Source organism: Pseudopodoces humilis, chromosome 7 (assembly GCF_049639895.1).
Source record: "Pseudopodoces humilis isolate 2021_Gansu_Grassland_sample_001 chromosome 7, ASM4963989v1, whole genome shotgun sequence".
Classification (NCBI taxonomy): domain Eukaryota; kingdom Metazoa; phylum Chordata; class Aves; order Passeriformes; family Paridae; genus Pseudopodoces; species Pseudopodoces humilis.
Genome location: NC_142206.1, coordinates 34,246,408 through 34,252,466, shown reverse-complemented (window position 1 = coordinate 34,252,466; position 6,059 = coordinate 34,246,408). Strand labels below are relative to the sequence as shown.

At 34.9% G+C, this 6,059-nt stretch overlaps 1 long non-coding RNA gene across 2 annotated transcripts; it reads left to right on the top strand.

Annotated features, from left to right (window-relative positions):
- Positions 1-477: 477 nt before the first annotated feature.
- Positions 478-5,821, top strand: LOC148184004 (uncharacterized). 2 transcript variants are annotated; one of them, XR_015772964.1, is made up of 3 exons: positions 478-579; positions 997-1,035; positions 4,333-5,821. It is a non-coding gene; the product is annotated as an uncharacterized LOC148184004 (long non-coding RNA). The 2 variants fall into 2 exon arrangements; XR_015772963.1 differs by lacking the exon at positions 4,333-5,821 and adding an exon at positions 1,340-1,653.
- Positions 5,822-6,059: the final 238 nt, after the last annotated feature.

Sequence of the window (6,059 nt, the reverse complement as noted above, 5' to 3'; positions counted from 1 at the left end):
GGTGATCATACAGGGCATGTTTTCAAAGCAGCCTTTGGAACAAAGACATCCATACCTTGGGGAAGGGCAGGGTCAGGATTTTGATTTTTAGGATATGATAACATACTAACTGCATGTTGTTTTCAAAACAAACTCTTGATTCCTAACCTAAATTTCTTTCACGATACTGTCACAATAAAATGTGGTACAGTTTTTGTCCATCTTACTAATTTGTCTATAGATTTTAAAGCAGGTGATTTGTTATTTTTTTTAACAAAATTGTTCCAAGCCTAAAAAATTATTTTAACTGTTTCTATTCTTCAGATGTATCCTGAGAGAAAAAGGACTCCTATGTGTGTGCAAGGGTGATTAGTTTGTACTGTTAATACGATGGATTTCCTGGTACTTAAATGAAAGCAGGTGGATAATTAAAACCAATGTGTAGCCAATCAAGAGTCAGATATCCTGTGATCATGAGGCCATGCTTGATTCTGTTCAGGATAAAAACCTAACTTTCAAGCTTGTTTTCTTTAGCATCTAAAGTGAAAATGGTGAGAAGGCTGGTTCCTGGGAAGAGCCTAATTTAGGTATCATTCACAGGTACTAAGGCTGGCTGGTCAAGATCATATTAGAGGAGTTTTTGTTGGCTTTTTTGGCTGTTTTTGGGGGGATTTTTGGGGGGTTTTTTGCTTTGTAACATTATATGGTTTTGTTTTGCAAGATTTGCTGGTCAGTGTTAAGGATGCTTTTTCAGAAAATAAGCATTTAAGAGAAATCTGAATCTGTCTCTTGTCTGCCCTTGTTGCCCCGTGATGGGCCTTGTTAATGTTAACACATTACTAAATGTTAATGTAAATCTATGGTACCCATACTGAAGTCTTGGTAACCTCCAAAGCTCTTTTTGGAAAGTATGATAAAGCAGAAAGAAGGGACGGCTTTGCACAATAGTGTGTGAGCAGTGACAAGTTTTAGAGTATTTCCCATTCTACAATTTAAGTTGTGTTTTGCCCTTGACAGTGTGATCACGCAGAACAGCACGGTGCCTAGATCCTGGTGGTAAGTGGGAGCTGCTGTATACCAGTTATTTTCCTTTTCCAAACCCTCATGCTAGGGAGAGGGCATACAATTTTTTCTCTGCTACAAAAGTTACAAATAAGCACTGGGAATCATATTTCTCTGTCACCTTTACTTGTATCTCTGACCCACTTCTCTACTACTTCTGGGCTACTGTTATGATCCTGTAGCTCATATGTATTGTTGCTGACAAAACCATGTTTTACTTATAGGTATTATGTATTGCAAATTTCTAACTGAGTGCTGAAATTTCAGTTTGATTAATCTCCTTTCCCCTTCTTTTCAGAATGTTTTTTTTTACCATCACATATGTAGAAAAAGCAGTGGATGTGTGTAGTTTGTTTCAGAATGTTCTCAATTACTTTGGATTTTGCTATTTTTTAACTGTTTTTACTGAACAAATCTGCCTTGGTAATATTTCTTTTTGTTCTCTTACATACTCTGTATAAAGTTGTGATGGAAAAAAGTGTAATAGTCTTTTACTATTAAAAAAAATATTGTATCTTTACTGAGTTCTGTATGCTGGTGTTAAACACAAATTATCATGAGACATTTCTTCATTTCCTTCTTATGGTTTAACATGGAATAACTTTAATTAGATATTATTCGTGCTTCCTTGAAGGTTTTTCTGGTTTTATATATGGTTGGAAAGAAAAAAATCATATTAAATATTTCTTATTACTTCTAATATGTAATCTTTTCCATTCACAGTTTTTTCAGAAAAAAAGTTAATTTTGAATGCTGAGAAAGATTTTGAAAAACGCGCAAATAAAAAAGAAGTTTAGAAAATCAGTGAAATCTGTGCTATTTTTATGTTATTTTAAAGTAGTAAGAAATGGTTAATTTTTTTCAAGTCTTGCATCTTAATATTAGGAAAGATGGAAATTATTCTCTCAATGTTTGTTTAGAAGAGGATCAAGAGTTAAAATCGTCGGAAGCTTAATTATCTGTCTCTATCTTTTCTTGGTGTACATATGCATGTAATATCTACATAGATGTATGTATAAATCAGTGTTACAGTCACTAATTCCTAATGGAAGTCTTTAACCATTGATATCTTGTGTCTTTTGGTATCAGATGTGTGTATCACAAGGATTTAGACGAGTCATCACAAAAGAAACAGGCTCTGCAAACCTTTTCTGCAGGGTAGGGGAACTGGCTGCAATATTCACTCTATGGGGTTGGAAGGGTAATTTTGCTATACCGCATTTGTGTTAATTAATCTTGACTACATTCTTGGCAGTTCTCTTTGATAAAGGCTTAATTGAACTTGGCACACTTCTCCTGTGGAAAACTTTTGAGGGTAAAGAAACAATTCTAAGAAACATTCTGAGGTACTCCTGTTTGAACTTCAATTCCATACCTAGCTGAGTCAGTGGCTTGAGGAAACAGTTGAATTACAGGTTTGGATAGTTTTGCAAGGAGGGGGAGAGCAAAAGGCAAATAATGAAATAAAAATAATTTATCATATTGCTTAAGGGAGAGTGACCTTTCAGAAATATCATAGTTCTAACAGATGAGGCAGGCTTTGGCAGTCTTTAGGGAAGAAGAAATCAATTACAGTATAGTAATGCTGTATCAAAGTATGGGTGAATGTACTGATTTTGCTGAGAGGTCTTGTTAGCCTGGAATGTCGTGTTCTGCAAGTACATGTGGGTCCTGGTAGGGCTAATGGGTTTTGGGAAATGGTGGCTTAAGCCATGATTGATCTCCAGTTAAGTCTGTGCCTGCGAAAGCCTGCTAAAGTTCCTTGAATATATTCAGCTCATTTCAGCGCTTCAGTGCGGCATAGCAGACTGGATGTTTAATGTGCCCCACAAAAGAAAATAACTTTAATCAATAATAGTGTTTGGCAATAACAATAAATGGACTGATGACAATTCTGGGCCAAGAGGCAGCCTGGTGATGGGAATCAAAGACAAAGTAATCCTGATGGTAAAACTTATGGTTCTGGAGGTAGCCACCAGGGTACAAACTGCTCCAACCAAATCCTGACAGATAAATATGTTCCTGGAAACCAGTATTCTCACTCTGGAGCAAACCAGGAGGATTTTACCTTTTATGACACAGAAACACTAAGTTTGAAGTGAGCAAAAAGTCAGTTTTGGATTATTCCACTATTTTACAATTCAAATGTAGCTGAGGAAAGAGATGAAATCCAAAGATTAAAAGGAAAATGTCTTTCAGTAGCCACTGAGAATTGCTTTCTACGGTCACACTTGAGAAAAAGAAACTTCATCCCCCACCCCGTCTTTCCCCAAGCATGCTCCAAAAGAGGGTAACAGTGAAATGCTATGACTTTGACCGAATTGCAGCTATATTGCATAGGTAAAAATTAAGAAAAACCTATGGGTTTGGGGTAATATACTGCACTGAAATGAATACTTCCATGATTTTGATATTCATTGCCAACTAAAGACAGGATAAACAAAAAAAACCAACAAAACAGAACAAAACTTAGGCTTATGTAGCGCTCTTCAGGGAAGGAAAGAAAAACTTTTAGGATGGATCAAAAAAATTGTTTTTCCACAGCAAAAGGAAGAAAGTTGGAAGGACCACAAGAGCACTTCAGAAATTGTAATAGGAAAGATAATACCTCCTATGGTTATTTTCTTAGCTTTAGCACAAAAGTTCAGAGACATGAATGGATGTTAAAGAAAAATGGATTTGGAAAAAGACATACAAGGCTTTCTTCCATTCAGTGTAATCCTTGTTACTAATAGCCTTCCTGGCAGGTTGTTTTGAAGCAGTATTAGTCAAGAAGGTGATACTGTACTATCTGTCAGAAGTATATTAACAAGGCTCAGGAATACTTTCTCATCTTTTGATATTATGAGGACCCGGTTGAATGTAAGAAATATTCTGGAGGCTGGGCTCTTAGTTACACTTCTTCTGTATTTACTGCAATTGTGTACTACCAGAAATAAGTACCAGTTAGAGATTCTTATCTGCCAAATAGTATTCAACCTGCATTTAAATTAGCTCAAGAGAGAAATTACCCTTTGGTATTTATAGAAATTACAGGCTTTAGTGTAAACTTTAATCTACTTCAATATGTCTAGTGTTCTTATTAACATTTTTGTACAAAACAAAGGAACATTAAAAAGATAATACATTATTATCTAAAATATTTTACTGCATAATAACAGATAATGCAGTATAAACCAATCTGTTAAGCACCTAAATATGACATTTATTTGCGTTTTTGTTTATCTTTTTTATCTTCTTGTAATCTTGTGTAATCACTAAATCTGCAAAATATGTGATCTTCATTTGCAGGTGCTTAAGTATCTCTGGCCTTAACCTCGGTGGAAATTGGTGAATCTTAGTCCAGGTTTGCTGCAAAAGAAAATAGGTGGTTTGAAGTAAATGTCAGCTTAATAGCTGTTTCATCCACTTCTTATCTTTCTGCAAATTGTTGAGCATCTTGTGTGACAAACCTATCTGACTCTGAGACTGAGGTGGTAATCGTAAACCCTTTGCAACTCTTTTCACCTGTATATGGACTTTGTACCAAGTTTTTAAGAAGCAAAAGTACACATCTCAATAACAATATTTCTTCACCAAGGTAAACCTGCCCGGCAGTGTCAATTTCCACTGATCAATTATAAAGGAAAATAGGTAGTTCTACAGAAGGGGTGGAAAACAACTATTCTGTTTCAAGGCATTTCAATAACAATTTCTAATGATAGGAGTAAAAAAGGTGATGATAAAGTGCAATAATACTTGAGCTATGGAGAATCTGGAAAGCAATTACTCAACTTTCCAAATTAAATTAATGCTGGAATATGCCAAGCTTTAGTGCAGTGTAATTTTTTTGTTGTTGATTCAGTTTTTCATCTCAATTCCTCATATAGATCTGCATCTTGGATATCTAGGTATGAACTTTTTCTGTAAGTTTCATTCTTTTAAGATAGTAAATTTACTTTTGACTGCTTTCAACTTTACATGGATTTCTTTTTTCATCTTTACACATCTATCCTCACAGAGTTAACAAAAGCATTGCCGTGGCAGATGTATTTCATCAATTTTTGAGTGAAAAGGGCTGTGCTTAGATGTATGTGATGTGCGATCCTTTAACTTCCAAAAGAGGATATTCAATTTATGTGTCTATCAAGATTGTGCATATGTGTACTTTCAATTTCCTGAAGATATTGAAGTTATATTGTGTATAAATGGTTACTTTGTATTATCCTTACCATATGATATTGAAAAATGGTTTATGTGTGCTTGTAAATTTACGTGCAAAAATTGACTCCTCTATAAAACTATATTCACTTAAAACAGGAAAACCACTTTATCTGGTATATATTTTGCTGCTTCTCTTTGTAATAAACTCATTCTTTGTGTTGTTTGCTTCACTTCATCTAACTAGATTTGAAAATACATGGGATGTTGTTGCTTCAATGTTGCAGATTTAATGCATGCTTTTTCAAAGTATGAGCTTGCTTTCCTGAGGTCAGGCACTGGATTACACCATGATATGGAGTATGATTCTGCTTTTTCCATTGCCCTCTGAGCAATTTCTCATCTTGCAAACCTTCAAAAACTTGCCACATTGGGCACTGATGTCAGAGATGAAGAATGAAAAAGTGTGTCAGTTCCGCCAAAGAATACAAAACGTTGGTGCATTCATGTATCAAATACTGTTAAAGGTGGCTTTCCCCAATCAAGTGAAATAGAAAAGGTATTTTTTATGGTTTTTAGCTGTCTCTGTGGCCCTCATCAGTTGTAAATCTTATTTCAGAATAAAAATTAATTGTGAGAAGCCTCATTGCACTGGTATTGCACCGGTATTGCACCCAGCATTTTTGCAAATGATTTTATCAGTAGACATTTCTGTAGGGCTCAGTTACCATACTAATACCTGTTCTGCAAAAGTTATCCAGGCCTCAAATATACTCTTCAGAAAAAGCAACAATTTTAACTTGCAAAACAAATTTAATTGCCATTTTTTATTTCATTAAACTCATTCCATTTTACTGATGAGTTGATAATCAAAAACT